The following is a 25,423-nucleotide window of genomic DNA, read 5'->3' as shown; positions in this document are numbered from 1 at the left end:
TTCTTCTTCTCCGCCTCATCTTTCAAGTACTCTGCCTCAATCCTACGGATGTCGGTACAGGATGTAAGAGTCACTTCCACATCCTTCTTCTCATATCTAGGCACCCGAGCTTGCCTGCACAGCTCGGTGATCAACACCGGAAAGGGGAGGGAAGTTTGGCACTGTTTGGCCGTTATGACCATCTTTTGTACATAATCATCCCCAGGTTCAGCCTTGCCCCATCAATCGTGCAACACAGAAAGGCTGCCTTGGCGTGGCGGAGAATCGACTCATTCTGGGATGGCATAATGGTATTACTGATGAAGCTGAACATGAAACTTGCTGCTATATTGAGGTCCTTCTTCTCAATGGGTGCTCCAATCTAAAGCCATTTGGAAGTACCGTCTGATATCAAAGGTGCCAACCACTTTTTCATGTTCTCTAACGTCTTTGTCATGATTAAATGCTGGCAGTCATCCCCAATTCGTGTTGAAACTCCCAAGACTGCATTGATAGCATCACTATCACACTTCACCTTTCTACACCTGACGACCGCAAAGTCAACAGTCTTGAATTTGGTTGTCAGCTCCTTCCCTTGTGGCACCAGGGCACTGTAGGCACTATAGTATTATCTGACCCAATTTGGAATGTACGAGCAACGGGGCTTGGTGAATAGTTGGAATTTCTTCGACCTCAAGCAACTCATGATCTCAGGATACCTGTCTATGATGCCATCAGTCGACACTCGCTTCTCCTCTATAATGGTCCTCATCCCCTCAGTCTTCAATCTGTTCATAGACCGTAGGGGAGGACCCTGTACCGGTGGTGCTAGGACCACAGCCTGTGCGGGAGGAGAAGAAGTAGTGGCAGCCTGGGAGTCCTGATCCTAGACGTATCTTTAATCCTCTTAGATCGCAGCTCCACCTTCTGGGCTGCTAGCAGCTCATCATCCCCAGGCTCAGAATTGGTAGCCCGAGGATCTTAGTGCTCATTCTCACTCTCAGAAGTGGTCAGATGAGTGGCATATATACCGTCATTGTCGGAGTTGGCCTTCGGGGACACTGGTGCAAGTGCCTTGCCCTTTCCTTTCCCACCTGTGGTGGGTAGTTTACCAACCTTAGCCCTGGATGCAGCTGCATCCTCATTGATTGTTATTCCCTTGCCCTCTTGCTGGATAACATGTCTCTACCAGCCACATTTTGTCTAGCCATTTCCGCAAACACATCATCGTTAGTCAGAAATAGTTCAGACAAAATCACAGAAATCATATTGCAAACAGACTAGCTGAACCAGTCGGCAAGTCACCGAATCACTTTGGCGAGCCATATTGGGCTCGCTGAAAAGATTGGCTCAAAATTTCTCAGAAAAATTGGCATGTCGGCAATGGGAGTGGCCTTTCGGCAAATCGTCGATAGCATTCGGCGAGCAAGGACTAGCCCACCGAAAGTTATAGTGCATTTTAAGGGTTAGGGGGGTAGAAAGGGCGATCTAGAAGGACTTTCGGCGAGTCGCCGAGTTCACTCGGTAAACTCAGGCTTCTTGCCGAAAGTTAAAGATTTTTTTTTTAATTTAGCATAAAATTAAAGGCGATCTAGTGGGATTTGGTGGACCGCCGAGTGGTTTGGGGAGCTGAACTCTGCTCTCCCAACAACCCAACGTGCGTACTCTCAACCCCACTTTCAAAATTCAACCCCGCAGCTTCTGAAAACAAAACCAATGCATGCAATCATTGAATTAAACCTAGACCCATCAGACTCATGCCACCGGGATACTCAGACTTTTTCCGATTTGGCCAAAATTGGCCATTTAACGACTTACGCCCTTAGGAATGACGTCAAATGCTCCATCATCGGGAAAAATACGTCATTTAGCACAATTAGAGGTTACTCAAACTTCACCCGACTAGACCCAACACCATTTAAGCACAACCCAACAATTTCGATCAATCTTAAGAATGACAATTTCAAAAAATCAACGATTAGGCAATATAGTCAAGATATTCAAATTAGAACAGGCACAAATGCACAAAAGAACAAAAATCAATGAAATCAGAGAGGCCCAGCATACATCACTAAGATAAGATCAATTGGAAATGATTAAAATCGCTAAACATAAGTTCGAGGCTCGAAAAACCAACCTTTTATGCTGAATACGAGAAGTGAAAAGCAAGGCGGCAAAGAATCAAACTTAGAACAAACAATCAACGACTAATACACGATAAAAAAACAAGAATAAAGGAAAATATAGTATGGGTGTGAGTTTGGAAAGTTAAAAAGTTAGGGAATGTGAAAGATTTTGAAGTTTTGAACTTTTGGCCTTTAAAACCCACTAGTTCTCACCCATTCGACGATATTAGTCCTACTCGCCAACCCACTCGGTGACACGCCGAGTGGGGATTTACCTCACCGAGTTTTACAAGACATCCAGTTAATGTGGGGGTCCAAACGGCGGACAAAGTCGTGGTCGCCGACTTGTTCGGCGACACGCCAATTTGCTCCTGGGATCGCCGAGTTTTACAGACTTCAACCTTAGATTTTCTTGAGTCAAACGGCGGTCCAAGTCAGGCTTTCCAACCTACTTAGCGAGTCACCGACTGGACATTTAGATCACCAATTTGCACTTTTCAAACACATTCCACACTTTAACCTGCACAATCAACACATCATTATTTCAAACTAAAAAAGAAATCAAATAAAACTTGGGTTACTTCCCAAGTAGCGCCTTAGTTAACGTTGACGCAAGTCTCCACTTAGGTTTCATTCTTAGGGTTTGCCTCATTGTTAATAGGCAACCCTTTTATTTGATTTGGGTAGAGACAAGTCAACACTTGACCCATTTGGGACTTCAGTAACTGAATGAACATGGATTGAGAGGTTCTCATACGATTTAGCATTTAGACATTCTCTCTTATCTCTCTCAAAACTATGTTGTGTTCTTCGACTTTGTGATGAATGAGTAACATCAGCTCTTCTAATTGGCCACCCTCATGCTCTTTTGTCCTTCGACGCTCGTGAGGGGAATCTACCTATCTTTTGTTTTGTATATTGCTTCCAGTTCCTTGACGTTTTTGGCCAAGACATCCAGCTGACCCAACAATGTGGCCAAGTCTTGGTCCTTCTCTGTCTCCTTGTTGGTCTTGGCCACATAATCAAGGAGTTGGGCTACAGTTTCATAGGGTTATCGTATCAGACAACCCGAAGAGAGTTGGTCAGCCACTATTCTATTTTCGGGGTCAAGACCCCTGTAGAAGCATTGTATCTAAAATTCCATGAGTTGGGCACTGTTGCAAAAGTTCTTTAAATCTCAGCCACAACTCATGTATTGACTCTCCCTACAATTGCCTGAAACTTAAGATGTTATTCCTAAGAATCATCGTTTTCAAATGAGGGCGGTCCATTTGGTCACCGTTGCTACAAGACATGCTCCTTACTTCTGTTATAATCAGCAACATGCAAACCAAAACTAAAAGTAAGTAGATTCATCTATAACTAACAGGAACAAAATTTAACTTAACCAAAGAATCTTAACCAACACCACTCCCCGGCAGCGGCGCCATTTTGATTGAATAATGCTATCAAAGACACTTAATCCAGTTCTAAGAGTCAACCAACGTTAGTCAGTATATAACCCAACTAAATGAGTTGGGGTTGAATCCCACAAGTAGTGGTACGTGTTTAAGATTCATTAGGAAAGTACGAATGTGCTCAAATGAGCCATAGGAATAAACATTATCGAATAAAGACATAATTCAAATCAGGGGTCGACACGAATGTCAAATAAAAATGGGGGGTTTTGGTTTTAGTTATCAACTACAGCAGCAACAAAACAATACGAAAATATCAATAATGAGATGGGTTATTGGGATGTGATTCGATTATGGGTTATTATAAACAAATGGGTAATTACAACTGCTAGAAAATAGCTGGAAATTAATGAATAAGCTAGACTATAGAGGAGGTAAAATTTCTCTCAAACAATTTACCTCGAATCAGGTCGATTTCTCTCGAACATCGACAAGCATGCAAATAAGAATAGCTCATGCTTTAGTCCATTCACTCTCTCAAGCTGAATGTGTGGAAAAAGGTTTAGGATTCACTCTCTCGAGCTAAACCCATGACAACCCAATACTCAGACACCATCAATCAATAACCTTGGTTTTAAAACATCTCTCTAGAGCAAGGCAAAAATACGAAGGTAGAACTGCATTTGCAACTACAATTCTTTAAATTAAATCACAATTAATGATTGAAATTACTTCTAAACAACATTTAGACTAACAATTAACAATACCCATAAACTAAATCAGCCCATAATCACACCCCAAGAATTGGGTTTTAGTTAGACATCATAAAAAGATAAAAATCGTTACCAAAATGTGTTTCCATCAACTGGGTAAGATTAATTTCATCTTTACAAAGGTCCGATTTGAAGAATCTCAAAGACCCACTTCCAATATCTCAAAAGTGAAAAACTTCAATTCTTCAAAACTAAGGAAAACTTGTCTCTCAGTTCAACACTCTTCAAAATTTTAAAAATTCAATTTCCAAATAAAATATTTGATATTCAATTAAATTATCAAAAACATATTTATAGTCACAAAAAATATGCAGCGAAGAGCCGTTCTGTGCAGTAAGTCAGGCTCACCGATCAGCTTGGCGATTCACCCTTTGGTCAATGTCTTCGACTTTCTCGCTTTGGCCTTCATCTTCCTCAAGTTCTGTCACTTTGGGCAATCCAACACTGCTTCGCGGAACCCTTCGGCGATCTGTTGATTGCTCCTCTTTCTCGCCAACATGGTTTTCTCCTTCAGGGCTAGGCACACTGGAACTTTGGGCGGTCAAGAGGCCATTCGGCGACTCGCCGAAGGGACTTGGTGATCACCACGTTGTTATTTCTTTGTTCTTTCAGCTCGCTTTGTTCCTTTTTCCAAGTTAATGTCCATGCTTTGTTCCTCAATCCATGTACCTAGAAATCAAGGGTTTTGCATCAATTATTTGTACAAAATAAGAATTTGAGGACACTAAATCATTGTAAATAAAGCCTTCAATAAGTCTAAATCTAGGGCTCATCACCTTCCATGATATGATTGACTTAATATGGTAGTTCTTTGTGTATATATAGTAGGTTAAGAATGACACCTCTGAATAGTAAGCATGAATAGAGTGACTACACAGATATACTTAGTGTGAGTGGTATTATGGGATGCCATTCATGCATTTCACAAGTGTGTCTTTAGGTTGCTTAGGAGTATAGTGCTCTTATGATATGAAAACCGAAGTCTTGACTATGAATGTGGACTATGCCCAAGAATGACCAAAAATGGGTACTTAGTTTGGATGGTATTATGGGATGTTGTTCATGCATTGCACAAGTATGCTTTGAGGTGGCTTGTGAAGTAGTTCTCTTATAATATGAAAGAGTAAGGGTTTAAGAATTTTATTATGAAGGTCTAAGTAAAGACTATGCCATGAACATGATTTATCTCCTATGCTCATTACCTATGTCTTATGTTGACTTATGATTTTATGATGCTTATGTTTGAGATTACGTTATGACTATGTTATTATCTCTTATGCTTATGTCTTATGTTGACTAACCATTTTGAGATGCTCTTATGATGTTGTGCTAGCTATGATACTTGGTACATTTTGTACTAACGCATGCCTACATTCTAATCAAATGTAGGGCTTCATAGATTGAGTTCTTTAGGAGGCTAGGTTTCTAAGGAGCAAGAAGAGGTGAAGATTTTGTGAGTCCTCATAACTTTGAGGACAAACTCAGTAGTTCTTTTATGTCATCTGCTTATGTTTTAGTCTTTTGTATGGGGTGCGTTCCGAGACTTTTATTCAATAGTTTAATAGATGGTTTGAGACAAAGGTGTAGTAAAGACTTCCGCTTGCATTATATGAAAAGTTTTCGTTTGTATGGATAAAAGAAGTTTTAAAATTTTCCGTACTTTCTATTATCTTATGTTATGATATGCTAAGGGCTTGTATGAGACCCATTCGGGGTCAAGTACGCCATGTTACACCTAGGGTCTACCTTTGGGTCAAGACATGGCTCCAGTTCATCCGATGTTTCATGTTTCTATGCTTAAGAAGTATATTAGAGATCCGGTATCCATTATCTCCCTAGAAGGGTTGGGAGTTGACGAAAGTCTTTCATATGAAGAGGTTCCGATAGAGATCCTAGACCGGCAAGTCAAGAGATTGAGAAACAAGGAAATAGCTTTTGTAAATGTTTTGTGGAGGAATCACATAGTTTAGGGTGCTACTTGGGAGGCCGAGACCGATTTGAAGTCTTGATATCCTCATCTCTTTCTTTCTACTCCTATTCAAGCTTGAGGTAAGTAGTTTCTCTTGAGTTTCCTTGTTTTGGGAGTCATGTGTGCTAGATGTGTTTTCCATGATTTTCCTCATGTTGTTGTGCATTGAGTATGAGTTGCCCATTGACTTCATGCGATTAATTGATGAACATGCTCTAGTAGGCTTTGAGAAAATTGCATATTGGCTCCATGATATTGTGTTGAGCATCTTTTAGTTGGAGAAGGTAGTTCCTCCTGTGATTATTAGAAATGTTGAATTTTCATGCATAATTGGTTGTTAGATGTAGTTCCTACTTCCTTATGTTGCATTGATTATGTTTGAGATGGAGTTGAAGTTTCCTCCTTTGAATTGTGCATTATTTTGATGTTTCATGCATGATGGATGTTTACATCCTTTGCGAAGGCTAACATAGCAGTGACTTACCAAAAAATAGTTATCAATTTTTAAAAGAGTTATATGAATTTTAAAAAGGGTAAAGGGGTAAAAAGGAGTCACCACCTAATTTTAGAAAAACTAGGAAACGAATTAATTAATTATCTTAAAAAAAATGTCTACGAAATCAATAGATTCTAGGTAAGGGGTTCAGTTTATTCTGAAGGGAAGGTGTTAGGCATCCTTCAAAACCCACAAATGTGGGTTCCGACTACATTCAATGTTTCAAATTGAGGAGAAGATAAAAACAATATACAAGTATAACAAACATGCAATATACACAATTTTTAAAATAAAACAATAATATAAGACACGGCCTAAAGTTTGCCTAACATCAATATATACAAAATAATGAATAAATAATATATTTTGAACTTCATTCGAATAGCTTCAATGGAGGCAACTCCGGGTACCTGTACAGACACTTAATAAAAGTGTTAGTAATAAATAAATATGAATAAAACTAAATGAATTAAATAATAACTTAAAAATAAAAACCCGTCTTATTAACATGGAAGACCTTGGAAATCGATAGAAATTTCTTCATCGGCAATTTAACAAACAAACTATATGAACTTAAACTAAATTTCCGTCTTTTACAATGTGGAGGCCTCGAAAATCGACGAAGAGATTTTTTCATTGGCCAGTTTTAATTATCCATTCAAATATATTTAATAATGTAATAAAGAAATAACAGCACAATATTCTTAAACAGTGGATAATAACAAATATACAAATAACAACCAACTAAAATCATCAATAGAAATTAGAATAATATTAATTAGCTGCAAAGTGCAAAAAAATTGCAATAAAATAAACCACAACAAATTAATGAGACAAAACAAATAAAATAATAGAAAATAACAAAACATAATTAATCAAGCTAACACAAAAGATAGGATAAAGTAAAGAGAAATGTAAACAAACCTAAAGATGTTATAACCATTGCAGATAAACGGGATGCAAAGGGAATCATTGTTGCAAATGGAGTTTACAATTGGAGTTTTGGTTGCTGTTGTTCGGAGCTCCGTGGGTGGCTTTGGGTTGGGATTTCTTGCTCGTTGGAGAAGGATTTGATGAGGTTAGACTTCAGAGCCGAATCAAGTTTGTTGTGGTTGTTGGTTCCGAGCTCGAAGCTCATTTGCAAGATGTGGGTTGTGCTCCGGCTTGAAGGAAGGGTGGTTGGAGCTCTGGTGGTGTTTTGGAGGTGTTTCAGGTCGGTTTCACGGCTGTTTGAATGATTCCGGCGTGGGTTGTTTGTTTAATATTGTTCCAGCTTGAAACTGGCAGGAAATGGAGAAGAGAGATCTTGCTTTGGTCACCGGAAAGTAGAGAAAAATGTGTTTGTTGTTAATGTTTTCTGCTTGGTGTCATTTTTGGATTTTAGCGGTTTTGAGTGGTGGTTTCATGTGGTTGTTTGGAGGTTGTTTCGGTGGTGTTTCGCTCGAAAAAAAGAGAAAATAAATGGGGGGTTTTGAGTTGCCGGAGCTTGGCCGAAATCCAGGGTGGTGGTGACCAAAAAATTAATGAAAAGTGAAACCCTTTGTGAATAAAATCTGAAAATTCTAAACCCTAATCTAAAAAAATTTCACCACCCTCTAACTTAATGACCAAGCAATTCTTTCAATAGGGAATTGAAAATGACCAATAGTGCAATACCATTACCTTAAAACTGTGGGCCAAAACCCCCGTTAATAAAATATCTGTGTCTGAAATCTTATCCATATTTGAATGAATTTCTAGATTGTGCAAAATATCAAAATGAATATTAACAAATGTAATGAATAAAAGAAATCATGGACAAAGAAAATTGACAAACCCGATTTTTGGCAAAACACATGAACTACATATAAAGTGTGGTTCGAATATGGTGGAAGTCGATCCTGGACTTGCCTTAAAGAGGTTCCACACTATCTTGCGTCCTTGTTGAAGTAGTCCACACCTATGGCTTAATTGAGAATGCGTCCTCTTGGATGTTCTCGAAAAAATAAAGATAAAACTCATTAGTAGAGACAAAATTAAAGTAAAAAATGTAGCATCTTTTACAATATGACGAATGAAGATGATTCATCGGTAAGATAGAAATGCATGTCCATTGGTAGGATATAAATACATGTCCTTCGGTAGGACGAATAAAAATGATCCATCGGTAGGATCTGAATGTATGTCAACTGGTAGGACGAATGAAAATGATCCATCGGTAGGATCTGAATGTATATCCTTCAACGCCAGCCTCCTCCGACTTCAACGTGAATAGACAAAGGTGCACATCCTTCACCTCCAAATAGATGAGACTTAAATGCAGATATCTTTCAACTCAAGTCTTCTCTGACTTGAACGTGGAATAGCTATGTTGCACATCCTTCACCTTCGAATAGATGCGACTTAAATGCATATATCTTTCAACGCAAGTCTCCTCCTACTTGAACGTGGCATAGATAGGGTGCACATCCTTCACCTCTGAATAGATGTGACTTAAATGCAAATATCTTTCAATGCAAGTCTCCTAGGACTTGAACGCAGAGTAGATAAGGTGCACATCCATCACCTCTGAATAGATGCGACTTAAATACAAATATATTTCAATGCAGGTCTCCACCAACTTGAATGCAGAATAGATAAGGTGCACGTCCTTCACCTCCGAATAGATGCGACTTAAATGCAAATATCTTTCAACAAAAGTCTCCACCGACTTGAACACGGAGTAGATAAGGTGCATATCCTTCACCTTAGAATATATGCTAGTTAAATGCAAATATCTTTCAACACAAGTCTCTACAAACTTGAATGCGTGCCTTAAATGCAAATATATTTTAATGCAAGTCTCCTCCGACTTGAATGTGGAGTAGATAAGGAGAACATCTTTCACCTTCGAATAGATGCGACTTAAATGTAGATATCTTTCAATGCAAGTCTCCTCTGACTTGAATGAGGAATAGATAGGGTGCATATCCTTTACCTGCGAATATATGTGACTTAAATTCAATGGCCTTCTTGGAGAATGAAAATGTAATGGCCCTCTTGGCAAATGAAAAATGCAACAACCCTCTTGGGAAAATGTCCTTCTCGGCAAATGAAAAATTCAAATGATGGATGACCCAATGATTGTCCACTGTAACAAGGTGGATGGCTCGATAATTTTCCACTGTAACAAGGTGGATGACTCGATGATTGTCAAACTGTAACGAGGGGGATGTCTTGATGATTGTCCAGTGTAACGAGGTGGATGGCTTGATGATTATCCACTGTAAAGGTGGATGGCTAAATTTTCCAACTGTAACGAGGTGAATGACCTAATGATTGTCTTGAAAGTGTCATCCTATCAATGCTTTCACATGTTCCTGTACTTGAAAATGGAAGATTAGTACACACAATGCTGCCTTAGCTAGCGACTAAGTCAAGAAACCTTGAGAAAAGATTCTTTAAAAGAGTATGTACCAAATGCCTTATCACTTTGACATATGTGAGCAACAAACATTTTACTCTAGACCATTTTTTTGTTTATTCTGACTCATGTCTTACTTGGGGATTTGTACGAGGCACCGGTGGCTCGCATCATGAATTGATTTTTCGACATTATGGCAATGCTGGAGATTTTGAAGTTGACTTTGATCTTCAAGCGATGAAGGAGAACATTTGATGTTGACGGTAATTGTTTGATGTTTTGAGGTCTTCCTAAAAAATTATGTCCTAGTTAGATCTTTTAACAAATCTTGAAATGATATCCAATATTGACTTGCTTGAGATAACATCTTTATTGTGAATTTTTGAGATATTAGATCTCAAAAATTCTCGCCCCAGTTTTTATTACAAGGAGAAAAGATAATCACACTGGGTATATGACTGAACCGTTGTGGCGCCTACATATCCTGTTGAGCTAGGAATAGGGTCAAATGTAGTTCCAATCCTGTAGATGATGAATACTGCATATAATCTTAGACAAGATTATAAGTAGAGAATGTACAATATGAACATGATGAAAATAAAAATAATGACATTTCTCGCGATATTCGAAACCTAAAGACAAAAGATATGCCACATTTTTTTGACGAATGACCCAATGAAGTAAAATAGGCGTCCTACACTGATGCGATTAGCCTAATATCACATCTTACAATGGACAACCCAAGAAAAATAAAATGCAAATTAATATTTTTAAAGGGAAGAATCTAAAAAAATTCTTTGAAAAAATATTAAAGGGAGAGTGTTTGTTCACTTTTTTTTGTTTTGAGGAATAAAGAATGTGAAGAGATAGTCAAGTCTTGACTACAATTGGTACCAGTAGTCAGGATTGCATCTAAATCTCTTTTTTTTTTCTTTTTCTAACTAAGACTGAATTCAAGGTATTTTCTACAGCTTCAAGTGGTACCTCAAACAGACTTAAGTATCAACAAGATTTGTTCATATTTCTTCAAAAAAAGATTTTAAATTGTACCAATCATCATGTTTCAAGTGCACTCACAACAAATAAAAGCCTTATTTCACACAAATTTGAAGCGTTTGATTTGAGGACTTTTTCAAAGTGCACTTACACTCACAAGAGTGGTCAATGCATGCAACTGTGATATCGTATGCATGGCCCTTATGTAAATCTCAACTAAGGTGAGAATATTTGGAATGAAATCATGTAGGGCTTGTTATTGGCTTGTAACGTAGTCTTAGGGACGGGTGGGATATCTATTCAGGATAGGAGTGTCTTAATTCCTCCATGAGCGTCACAACGAATTTGTGCTTTTGATGATTGATACATCTTTGGTGTTTGATCTTCTTCGTTGTCCCCCTTTTTTGACTTCTTTTGAATCCTTATTTGTTGGAGCTTTTCCTTTTTTCACCCCTCTATTTTGTTATGACTTCTTTTGAGTCCTTATTTCTTAGAGCTTTTCCTTTCTTCACCCCTCTCTTTTGAAGTTTTCCCCTCTTTTGTTGGAGGTTTTTCCTTCTCGTCTTTCATTGACCTTGTAGGGTTGTTTTTGTATTTGTTTATTTCTTTCCACCTTCACTTTTCTTTTCTTCATTTTCTAGAAGTCATTATTTGCTTCCTTGACTTTGGAAGACTTTGTATATTTTGCCTTCGGTAACTTGAAACATGGATCTACTATTATAATTTGCACACTCTTCGTGCACTAGTGAAGGTTGGGCCAAGAGAGGGATAGTGCATGTAAGCACTCAAAAGGGGTAGTGGCTAGGATGTGATTGTCCAAAGAAAGCCTCCAGGCTCAAAGTGGGGAAAACTAGGGATCAATGTCATTTGGTATGTTTTGAAAGGCACAATCGGGTCAAAGAAGGCCTATAATCATTTTCCAAACCAAGCATAACTCAGGATTTCGCCTCGATAAACATTCAAGCCAAGTTCTCGATCAATAGTGAAATGCAATTGAATTTTGATCTAAAAGCTCACCACACAATGCACATGGAAGCATGAGGTTGGTTTTATTCTTATCTTGAATGCATGCAAGAGAAATTTCAAGGATCACAAAAGTATAAATGAGAGGTACATAAATAGTCTATAATTTACCACAAAGTCAGTACCTCCATCATACCAAATATTTCGCATACTCCTAACTGTATTGGTCCCAACTGAGTTGAAGATATGACTCTTACAATATACACACAATGTTTTGTTTTGATAGAATAAATAAATACCAAACCCAAGAAGGGCTACCTACGTTTCTCATCAAGATGAGAATCAGGTGTGCGTAGTTCATGCAAACATGTCTTTGAAAATATGCACAAACTATTAAAAAAAAAATTGAATTCAAAAGAATGAATCCTAAACCCAAGGAGGGCAGCCTACGTGTCTCATTGAGATCAGAATCAGGTTTGCGTAGTTCATGCAGATTTGTCTTTGAAAATATGCACAAACTATTTTACTTTTTATTTTTGAAATTTGAAAAAATAAATACCGAACTCAAGAAGGGTTGCCTACGCATCTCACCGAGGTGAGAATCAGGTCGTGCAGATAAGGTTTTGAATATATGGAGTTAATATATTTTATTTTATTTTATTTTATTTTATTTTTGGAAAGAGAATACTGAACCCAAGAAGGGCAACCTACGTATCCCATGTGTGCGTAGTTCATGCAGATATGCCTTTGAAAATATGCACAAACTATTATTTTTTTTAACTTTTGGAAAAAATAATACCGAACCCAAGAAGGGTTGCCTACATATCTCACCGAGATGAGAATCAGGTACGCGTAGTTTTTTCTGATAAGACATAAAATAATTTCAAGATTTGGACAAATTCGGAGCAATTCGTTATATCCTCTTAATTTTTGATCTGTGTACTGTCTGTTGAATGTGGCCTTCCAATTTATACAGTAACCACTTGTTGTTGTATTCTTTTTTTGGAACGTCTCTTGGAACTGTGTCTTCTTCCTATTATTCACAAGAACTTTACATTATTATCACCATCTCCAACTATTGTTGGGGACGGTTTCTCTGCAAAAATATGAGAAATGTGTGAAAACAAGGCTATCATAATAAACAATACCTAAAATAAAGGAGTGTAATGTCATAGTCAAGGACTCCCCTGATTTGTGTTTTAGACTGATCATTCATGTGTTGTGAAATCTAAAGACTCAAATTTCGCGAGTCCTCCCCTTCCTTGCATTTTCAGACGAGAAATAACCTTCAAATTTCGAAACTAATCAACCTCTCGCTAGAAAGGAAGAAAAGCTCAAAAGGTAAAAGTGTTTGTTCGTGTTCATAATGGATAATGTAAAATATCACACAAAGCATTAATTAAACACATAAGCACTGCTTTGATTAAAGACAAACTCAATTATATCACTTAGCATACAAACAATTGTTGTGCATCTTATACAAGTATGTGACCCTTTTGTGCCAAGGGTATGCCTACCGATCTGAAGGATGTATTACGCCATTTGACAACATCGTCCTCCAAAACACTTAGTACAAAATTTATGAATAAATCAAAAAGGATTACAAAATAAGAATAAAAAAAGGAAACAAATAATCATTCCCACGCAGGGGTACCATCTTAAACTAAGCCTTCCCTTCCTTCTTGAACTTTCGTCATCTTTGAATGCCAATACCTTTTAGATGGAACGGTAGCTTGCAGAGTTCCTTCTTCGACTAGAGTAAGCTATTAAAATAAACCCCCAATGTATTACGCCATTTGACAACATCGTCCCCCAAAACACTTAGTACAAAATTTATGAATAAATCAAAAAGGATTACAAAATAAGAATAAAAAAAGGAAACAAATAATCATTCCCACGCAGGGGTACCATCTTAAACTAAGCCTTCCCTTCCTTCTTGAACTTTCGTCATCTTTGAATGCCAATACCTTTTAGATGGAACGGTAGCTTGCAGAGTTCCTTCTTCGACTAGAGTAAGCTATTAAAATAAACCCCCAACCTCGAGTGACAATGATTTGCCAAATGTCGTATAAATCCTTCAAATTTAAACACATAAGTATGATTGTCCTTTATTGACCAAAGGGAAAAATAGATACAAGGTGAGCTTCTAATGGGCCTAACACGCCTTGGGTGTTGGGTAGACTTAGTTCAAAATGCGCTAAATTCAGGATTTAATTTCGCTCTCTGCTAGTTGACTAAGAGTGGCTTTTGAAAGACCGGAAACCCAAGCGGACAACATTAGGCTAGAACTCATGACAACCATTGGACGCCTGACATATCAATAAATTACCGATAGTTCTGGAAAAGGGTCGAGTATAAAAAGCCAGGCTGCCATTACGCATAAACCGTTCTTAATATACTATACATACATGTTAGGAAATGCCATGAATGCAATGACAATATAAATACAACAAAAACAGATAAAGAATAAACCACAAGTACAATATACAAATAATCAACAAAATATACAAAATACAAGGTACAACACAATAAAAGAAAATGCTCCTCAATTTGAAAAGATGAATTCATAATGGTTAGAACCTCTATATTCCCCAACGGAGTCGTCATTCTGTTTACATCCTTTGAGAGGGTGCAACATAGCAGTAACTCACCAAAATATAGTTATCAATTTTTAAAAGAGTTACAAGAATTTTAAAAAGGGTAAAGGCGTAAAAAAGAGTCACCACCTAATTTTAGGAAAATGAGGAAACCAATTAATTAATTAGCTTAAAAAATGTCTACAAAACCAATAGATTGTAGATAAGGGGTTCAGGTTATTCCGAAGGGAAGGTGTTAGGCATCCTTTGAAATCCACAAATGTGGGTCCCGACTTAATTTATTTTTTAAAATTGAGGAGAAGATAAAAACAATATACAAGTATAACAAACATGCAATATATACAAGTAATAAAATAAACCAATAATATAAGACATGGCCTAATGTTTGCCTAACATCGATATATACAAAATAATGAATAAATAATTTATATTTCGAACTTCATTCGAATTGCTTCAATGGAAGCAACTACGGGTACCTATAAAGACACTTAGTAAAAGTGTTAGTAATAAATAAATATGAATAAAAATAAATTAAGTAATAAAAACCCGTCTTATTAACATGGGAGACCTTGGAAATCGACAGAAGTTTCTTCATCGGCCAATTTTAACAAACAAAATATATGAACTTAAACTAAATTTCTGTATTTTACAATAGGGAGGCCTCGAAAACCGACAGAGAGATTTTTTCATCTGCCATTTTTAGTTATCCATTCAAATATATTTAATAATGTAATAAAGAAATAACAACACAATATTCTTAAACAGTAATAACAAATATTCACATAACAACAAACTAAAATCATCAATAGAAATTAGAATAATATTAATTAGCTACAAAGTGCAAAACAATAGTAATAAAATAAACAACAACAAAAAAATAAGGAGACAAAACAAATAAAATAATAGAAAATAAAAAAAACATAATTAACCAAGCCAACACAAAAGATAGCATAAAGTAAAGGGAGATGTAAACAAACCTAAAGCAGCTATAACCATGGCAGATGAACGGGATACAAAGGGAATCATTGTTGCAAATGGAGTTTACGAATGGAGTTTTGGGTTGGCGTTGGTCGGAGCTCTGTGGGTGCTTTTGGGTTGCGATTTCTTACTCACTGGAGAAGGATTTGATGAGGTTGGATTTCAGCGCTAAATCTGGTCTGTTGTGGCTGTTGGTTCCGAGCTCGAAGCTCGTTTGCGAGATGTGGGATGTGCTCCAGTGTGAAGGAAGGGTGGTCGGAGCTCTGGTGGTGTTTTGGAGTTGTTTCAGGTCGGTTTCAAGTCTATTTGAATGATTTCGGCGGTGGGTTGTTTGTTTAATGTTGTTCCATCTTGGAACTGGCCGAAAATTGAGAAGAAAGGTCTTGTTGTGGTCACCAAAAAGTAGAGAAAAATGGGTTTGTTGTTTATGTTTTCTGCTTGGTGTCGTTTCTTGTTTTTAGGGGTTTAGAGTGGTGGTTTCAGGTGGTCGTTTGGAGGTTGTTTCGGTGGTGTTATGTTGGAAAAAGGATAAAATGAATAGGGGGTTTTGGGTTGCCGGAGCTTGGCCGGAATGCAGAATGGTGGTGACCGAAAAATTAACGAAAAGTGAAACCCTTTATGAATAAAATCTGAAAATTTTCAACACTAATCTAAATTTGTTTTACGACCCTCTAACTTAATGACCAAGCTATTCTTTATATAGGAAATTGAAACCACCAATAGTGCAATACCATTGTCTTAAAGCCGTGGGCCAAAACCACTGGTTGATAAAATATATGTGTTTGAAATCTTATCCATATTTGAATGAATTTCTAGACTGTGCAAAATATCAAAATGAATATTAACAAATGTAATGAATAAAATGAATATTAAAATATGTGGTCAATGTAACTAATGATATGTAAAAAATGCAATTTAACAAAAATAACGATTTAATTTAAATGAACAAATATTTGAACATATTTAACCGGTTTTAGGAAAAAATAATATAATATTCAAATTAACTAATAAGAAAATTCTGAAATTTTGACAAATAAGGATAAACATTGATAAACTTATTTAAAATTATAAAACATCTATTTTGAACTATTGAATAAATAAAACTTAAAATTTACGAATTTTGAAAATGTTAGGCCAAAATTGGGTGTTAACAATGGGCTGCTAGTCTTGAGTCTTTACTTTCGTAAGGTGTCTAGATCGTTATTCGAGGATGAATGTTCCCAAGGGGAGATATTGTAACACCCCAGAAATTATTATGCTAAACTAGAGCTTGACGTTAGGGTTAGAGCCTTGAATGTACCTCCCCGTACCTTAAAATAAAAAATTTCATATTAGAACATCATGGTTCAAACCCCAAGGACCAACCATGGGTCCTTGAGGAGAACCCTAAGGAGGCTGCCTGGGCAGTGACCCACGAGGGCAATTTACGCCCTGTAGGTCCTCCCACGCCCCATGGATGAGTGGCCATAGGTCAAGGACCCAGGAACCAAGTCCTAGAAGCCTAACCACGGTTCACCAGCACAGGTCGTGGGTCTAATCACGGTCTGTCAGTGGTGGGTCATGGGTGAGGCCTGGAATTGCTTTTTGGCAGTTAATTATAGGGGTATTATGGGGATTTCCAATTTTAATTAATATTAAGTGACGTCGTTTTATACTAAATTAGACGACCTATATAAGGATTTTATTTCACTAAATTAAGTCATCCAAGCCATTATTTCTAAAATCCAAAAGAACTCATCTTATCAAAAAAGTTTCTCTAAAACTTCAAGGAAAAAGCAGAAGGAATTGGTGCTAGGGTTTGAACGAGCAAGGTTTTCTACTCAATTTCTTTGGAGATTCATAGCTAAGGTATGTGATGAGTCCAAGATTTGGACTCATTTAGGGATTTAATTTAATAGATTTAGTGTCCTCAAATGTATATTTTGTGCTAATAACTTATGTAAATCTTTGATCTTTCAGGTATTTGGATTGAGGAACAAAGCATGAACAATAATGAGCAAAAAGGAACAAGGCAGCTGAAAGAACGAAGAAAGAAGGCCTGATGATCGCATAACCCATTGGGCGAGTCGCCGAATGGCCATGATCTCGCCTAAAGTTCCAGTGTGCCAAGCCTTGAAGGAGAAAATCAAGTCGGCAATAGAAAGGAGCATTCGGCGTGTCGGAGAACGGTTCCGCGATGCAGTGATTAGATCACCCAAAGTTACAGAACTTTAAGATGTTGAAGGCCAAATAAAAAAGGCGATGGAACTAACCAAAGAGCGGATCGCCGATTGGACCAGTGATCCCGACTTATAGAGCCGAATGGTCCTTCGCAACACAATTTTTGGCGAATATAAATATATTTTTAAATTCTTAGTTTAGAATCAGTTTTCATTTTGTATCAGTTTTATTTCGAATCAAGATTTCATTTGAGCCTTTGGAGACAATATTTTCCTTAGCTTTGAAGATTTGAAGATTTTCATTTTTGAGAAATTGGAAGTGGGTCTTTGAGATTCTTCAACCTTGACCATTGTAAAGACGAAATTAATCTTACCAGTTGATGGAAACACAATTTGGCAACGATTTCTATCTTTTTATGATGTCTAGCTAAAACCCCAATTCTTGGGGTGTGATTATGGGTTGATTTAGCTGCTGGGTATTGTTGATTGATAGTTTAAATGTTGTTTAAAAATGATTTCAATAAGTAATTGTGGTCTAATTTAAAAGGCTGTAGTTGCAAATGCAACTCTACCTTCGTGTTTTTGGCTTGCTCGAGAGAGAGGTTTTAAAACCAAGATTATTAATTTGATGGTTTGTGGATATTGGGTTGTCATGGGTTCAGCTCGAGAGAGTGATCCTAAACACTTTTCCACACATTCAGCTCCAGAGAGTGAACAGACTAAAGTGTAGGCTGTTCTTAATTGCTACTTAATGGTGTTCGAGTGAAACTAATTTGATTCGGGGTAAATTGTTCGAGAGAAAGTTTATATCCACTAAAGTCTAACTTAGTAACTGATTTACAACTGTTTACTATCATTTGCAATTACCCATTTATCTACCTTAGCGTATAATCCTATCACATCCAAAGTCCCCGTCTCTTTACTCGTTCCTGTGTGTTATTCTTTGCTATAGTTGATAATTACAATCAAAACCCCCCTATTTGACACTTGTGTCACCCTTTAATTTGAACTATGCTTTTATTCGTAAATGTGTTTACCTATGATTGACTTGAACATATTTGTACTTGGGATATTGAATCTTAAGCACATACCACTCCCTGTGGGATTCGACCCCAACTCAGTTATTTGCATTATATTACTGACTAACGGTTGTTGGCACTTAGTATTGGAAGAAGTGTCTTAATACCTGAAATCAAAATGGTGCCGCTGCCGGATAGTGGTGTTGTTTAGGATTCTTTGGTTAAGTTGAATTTTGTTCTTGTTAATCATAGTTGAACTTACTTAATTTTAGTTTTGTTTTGCTTGTTTGTGTGTTGAAACAGGAAGCATGAGTGTGAACGGCAGCAACGGCAGCCAAGTAGGACATCGGAAACCTCAAAGATATCAACGAGCCTAATGCTAATGACCCCCATCCTATGGGTGGTGTTGGTGCAATTTGTTTTTCCCCAGCCGTAGGGAATGTGGTCTTCCACATCACAAGTACTATGTTGCAGCTCTTGCAATTGAAGGGGTTGTTCAGTGGTTTGGCTTATGAGGATCCCCAAAATTTAATGTCAATAAAAAATGAATTTTGTCTCTAATAAAAAATTGAAAAGTATTTCAAAGAATAGTTTTAGGTATTCCATTGGAGCTGGTTAAAATTAAAGAATCGATATTTCTTTGTTACGTCAGTACTTGATAATCATCCTCTGTAACAAGGGCACAATCTATGTCAATGTTTCTTCTAATAATCACATATGTTCCCTTCTTATACTACCCAAGAACTTTACTATTCTATAGTAGTCAAATATTTTTCTCCTTTATTTCATATATAACCAATTATTCTCCTGCTTGTTATTAATCTATGGCTTCATGTACTTTGAATATCCTAATAAATCATAACTTATGGCTAACCCCTCAATATTTTCAACCCAAATCCTTAATTATGTGTTCCTATATGACCAGCACATAATAATGGCGGGGCACATATTCTTTTATACAAAACAATTGAAATACTTATCCTCTAAGTTTTTTTACAACCCAATGAGTCATTTAATTTAACCTGTTATATGCATATCTTAAAATTCAAGCCTAAAATATACAGGATGATAAATAAAAATATGGGATCTATCAGCCCACTAAGAGTATCTCTTGCAAATAGAATTGTTATGTCTTACCGAACTATGATAATGCAACATTTTAACTAATACAATTCCAGCTCAACCACTTATATTTCTAATGCATACATAATCCTAAAAGTTCGATGTATATTACTGACAAAATACGGAATGTACTTCATAGGATTAGATCCTATAATCACTGAAGAATGAGTCATATTTGTGGAAAATACAGACTCAAGAACCAATCACATTATTCTAAAATTCTTTATTAGGAAATGATGCAGCCCATCTCTATGACTATGTAACCATTTAATGACCATGCTAGATCATGCTCATAAAAAGCAAGTTATTACAAGTGGTACTATTACAACTGTAGGTATAAGTAACGTAGAAACCTCTAAAAGCCTTTCTCTAAAATTTGATAACATGAAATGTTCCTCTGAAGATTGCCTCTAAACATATACTGGCCCATTACCACCTTTGACCTTAACCATAGTAGGTGTAATCTTGATGCCATTGATCATAGTACTAAGAATATACTACTTGACTTAATTCAATAGCCCGATCTAGAATATAAAACAAGATCACATTTCCTAAATGTCTAACCAACCCCCTAATTATAAATATGGCGCGCAACACATTCATAAGTAAGGCTTTACTAGACACGGCTTTGTAGACACCCTAGGATGACCTGCTCTGATACCACTTTTGTCACGCCCCGAGTCCAATTGAGACGGACAGGCACCCGATGCCCTAAAGGCCTGAGAGAACCAACATATAACTCTTGCTTATCATACATGCAAGAAATGAAGTTATAAATCTTTGATGAGTAAACGTAAAATACCCTGATAAAGTACCAATATAGATAGGCCCTAAATAGATATACTTGATTGGTCGTCGAGGCCTTAATTACTAGAAAATAAGAAATATTCACCCTTCACTTTGATATTGGTTTACAAAGCCTCTAAAAGATAGACACTTAGCTTATAATGGGACAGGATCCCATCATATCCCTTAACTAATATATAATCTCAAAAACATACTAGAGACTCGGCAAAGCCTTGAAGCAACTTGGAGCTCACCAAAGGTAGTTGATTATCCTATGCTTATATTGAGAGATTTTATTAGCTTGAGTACCTGTACCTGTGGCATAAAAACAACATATCCCCAGAAGGAACGTCAGTACAAAATAATGTACTGAATATGTGAGGCATAAAGTAACCATATGTAAAATAAGAGCTCAACTGAAATCAAGTACAAATGCACAAATATTCTGTATAGATAAGATAAGAGACAACCTTGGATTATACTTGTGGAATCACGTATCTTACATTCACCTCTGCTTATACTTGAGGAATCATGTACATTACATTCACCTTTGCTTATACTTGGGGAATCATGTACAATACATTCTTGGCTGTAAGTTTACTCATATTTTATTTATAGACTTTGTAGCATGTGACACAATTACCAGCTGATCAGTGGTAGGAGACGATGACCCATGATATACATTTTAACCCCTGTGATGCGGTCCTCAAAAATATACAAATCGGGATCGACCCATACTAGGCTTTTAACCCCTGGGCTGCCACCTATAAAAATATAGATTGGGATAGGCCCATGCTAGGTATTTTAAGCCTGAGCTAGCACCCATAATTATATAGATTCACTTTACGTTGTATTTTTAATCTTTGAGATCGTTCTTTTGATGTTCATGACTCTTTTGAGATTTAGGATTATATACTAGTGATGTGGACATGTGGATAAATTAATTGAGGCAGAACACAAGAATATAGGAAGAAAATGTAACTTTGTGTGCTAGTTAGGAACTTATATGACTCGTGAACTTCATTTGGGCATAAAGAACATATACAGATGATCAGCGAAGGTGTGTGGCAACTACCTTACAAGTAGTAAATGATTCCTTAAGATGTATAGCAGTTGAGCAAGTAATTCTTCTTACAAGATGCTTCATTTAAAATACGTTTGGACATTTCGGATGGGGGCATACGATAACTTAGCACTTAGTAGGGGCTGTAACTTCTCAAATGTAGAGACAAGGACTATATAAGATGATATGAATAGCTAAACACTTAGTATATGATATCAAGTGAAAGAGTGCACAAACATCCAAACTAATGAAGACCGTGACAGATGTTGGGTTCCACGTAAGAGGACATAAAATGAACAATGGACATAATATGCATCTGACATATAAAAACCTGTAACATGTATAATGTAGAATCTAATTGACTCAATGAACTTCATTTGACTTGGTGGATAACTGATGAAACTTAATGTTTAATGTACATTTGTCAACAAGTACTTGGAAAAATAAACACACCAATATTGGATAATGAACACGTATAGAAGTAGTCTGACATATTTTGAGAACTTGGACTATATAAGGAAGACTATTAGCTACATTGGAGATTGTACACCCTCAAATTGTATCTTTTACTATGAGGATAAGTTAAAGATCTCAATTTGTTGGTACACAGAATATAGGACTTCGTGCCAAAAGATATGAGATCAAATAGCCTTACATACCTTGTCTCCCAACCATTACTATGTGGTACCATGAATCAGCCTTTCCTTTGAGGCGTTACTCTGCATTAATGGCAAGTAATAGAGCTAATATTAAGAGCTAATAAACAAGGTTGGATCACTTCGACTGACCAAAACTGTACTCGGTTAGCAAGCTCAAAACCCCTTCTATGAACTTGTACTCCTTCAATAGTTTTAATCACCCTTCACACTTAGCTGGAAATTAGGAGGGTTTCTTCAAGAAACCATGGAGTATTTTTGAGGTAGCTGTGATAATCATTTAGGGAAAGAGAAAGTGTTGGAGATAAATTCATTTTTCCTATGCAAGCATTAAGATATAAATGAGCCAAATATGACCTTATAATTGTTGGCACTCCACCGCCTCTATCTTCTTCATTTTTGTGCACAAATTGCCAACTAGGTGATCCACCTACTTGGCCATTTTTAAGCTGCTCAAATGTCAAACTAGGTGATGCAACTACTTCTTCTTATTAAATCTATAGCTATGGCAGGTGATGCAGCTACTTACTCTTATTAAGTTGGTCAAAAAGTCTAAGTAGGTGATGCACCTAGTTGTCACCTACTAGCTTAATTTAGTCAAGCAAGCACCTCACTTATTTCATCTGATTCTCCAAATTCTAATCTTTTAATTCAAAGTTAACACTTAACTTTAAAATTTAAGCTTAATGACCACCTTACTTATCGATTTTAAATACTTTCATCAGTATTAACTTAGTCGTATACATGTTGAAATGTATGTGGTGTTACATAGACTGCCATTCGGAAAGCCACAATAATTTGAGGTTCTGTAAAACATGGCGAGGTAAGTGCCCACTCGGCATGTCGCCGAGTAGGTCGGCGAGCAAAACTAATGTCGCCGAATGGTCGATAACTTGACGGTTTTTTAAGGCCAAAGGTTTAAACTTTCGAACTCTTTCACTTTCCCTGACTTTTGAACTTACCAAACTCACACCCGTACTTTAGTTTCTATATTTATAGCATTTTCTTCGTATTTTAGTCATCGGATTTGTGTTCAGAGTTGGATTACTTTTCCGCCTAGCGTTTCAAAATATTTTATCGCCATATAATATTGGTTTTCTGAACCCTAAATTTTAATTTAGCAATTTTGTACTCATTTGCAATGATCTTATCTTAGGGATGTGTGGTGGGCCTCTCTTATAGTGTTTGTATGCTCGTGTGCCTAGTTTAATTTGATAATTTTACACGTATTGCGTTCGTTGTTGAATTCCCATAATTTTGTCCATTAAAATTGGTTAAAAGTTGTGGGGTTATGCTTGCGTCTTGTTGGGTCTAGTCGGGTGAAGTCTAAGTAGCCTACATTTGTGCCAAATGACATATTTTTCCCAATGATGGAGCGGTTGACGTTATTCTTAAGGCTAAAAGTCGTCAAATGGACAAATTTGTCCAAACCGGGAGAAGTCTAACTATCTCGGAGGCATGGGTATAATAAGTCTTAGTTTAATTTAATAGATGCATGCTTTAATTTTGTTTTCAGGGGTTGCGGGGTTGAATTTTAGAAGTTGGGTTGAAAGTAGGCATGTTGGGTCGTTTGGCGAGCTGGGTCAAGCTCGCCGAACTACTGGTAGGTTCGCCAAAGTTCCCCATCTCGTATTTCATCTCATGCTAAATGTGAAGTTTTGTTCTGTAACTTTTAGCGAGAAACCTGAGGTCGCCAAATGCACTCGGCGACTCGCCGAAAGTCCTTCTTGATCCCTCTTTGTCTGCACCCCTAACCCTTAATTGCACTATAACTTTCGGCGGGCTAATCCTTGCTCGCCGAAAGCTGTTGGCGATTCTCCAAAAAGCCTTCCCATCGCCGACATGCAAAATTTTTATGAGATTTTTGAGCCAATCCTTTCGGTGAGCCCGATCTGGCTCAGCAAAGTGATTCGGCAACTCGCCGACCAGTCTGGCGAGTCTGTCAGCAACCATTTTTCTGTGCATCTAATTAAATTGTTTGTAACTCTTTTTGATGTTTTTTGCAGACATGGCCAGACCGAAAGTTGCTGGTAGAAACATTCCACCCCGTAAGAAGGCCAAGAGGATAACTATAATGAGGATGCCGCTGCATCAAAGGCGTAGGCAACCAAACTTCATATATCTGGTGGGAAAGGCTGAGGTAAAGGGAAGGCACTTGCATCACCGAAGGCCAGCTTCGATAGTTATAGGATATACGCCACTCACCTCACTACTTTTGAGAGTGAAGGCGAGCACCGGGAAGATCAGGCTGTAGCTTTAGAGCCTGAAGAGGATAGACTGATAGCGTAGGCAACAAAACTTCATATATCTGGTGGGAAAGGTTGAGGTAAATGGAAGGAACTTGCGTCACCGAAGGCCAGCTCTGATAGTTACAGGATCTACGCCACTCACCTCACACTTCTGAGAGTGAGGGCGAGCACCGAGAGGATCAGGCTGCAGCTTTATAGCCTGAAGAGGATGGACTGATAGCAACACATAGGGCTGAGCTGTGGTCCAAAAGGATGAATGATTCGTCTAGGATCAGGACTCCTCAGGCCACCACCACTCCTCCTCCAGCTCCAGCACATGCAGTGGTCCTAGCACCACCAGTAGAGGGTCCACCTCCAAAGTCTATGGACAGATTAAAGACTGAGGGGCTGAGGACAGTCATTGAGGAGAAACGTCTGTCCACTGATGGGGTTATTGATAGGTACCCAGAGATTATGAGCTATCTGTAGGCTCATAAATTCCAGATCTTGACTAAGCCCCGTGGCCCATATATTCCAAATTGGGTCCGGGCATTTTACACTGCTAATGGGGCCTTGATACCGCAGAGAAAGAAGTATGCAGGAGTGTTTAAACCGGTTTACTATGTAGTTGTAAGGGGGAAGAGGGTGCAGTGTGATTTTACTACCATCAATGTTGTCCTATAATACACTAAGAGACTTGAAGATGACTATCTGCATATGGTCAGGACAAAAAC

Source organism: Solanum tuberosum, unplaced genomic scaffold (genome assembly GCF_000226075.1).
Source record: "Solanum tuberosum cultivar DM 1-3 516 R44 unplaced genomic scaffold, SolTub_3.0 scf00286, whole genome shotgun sequence".
NCBI lineage: Eukaryota > Viridiplantae > Streptophyta > Magnoliopsida > Solanales > Solanaceae > Solanum > Solanum tuberosum.
Note: the sequence above shows the minus strand (reverse complement) of the source record.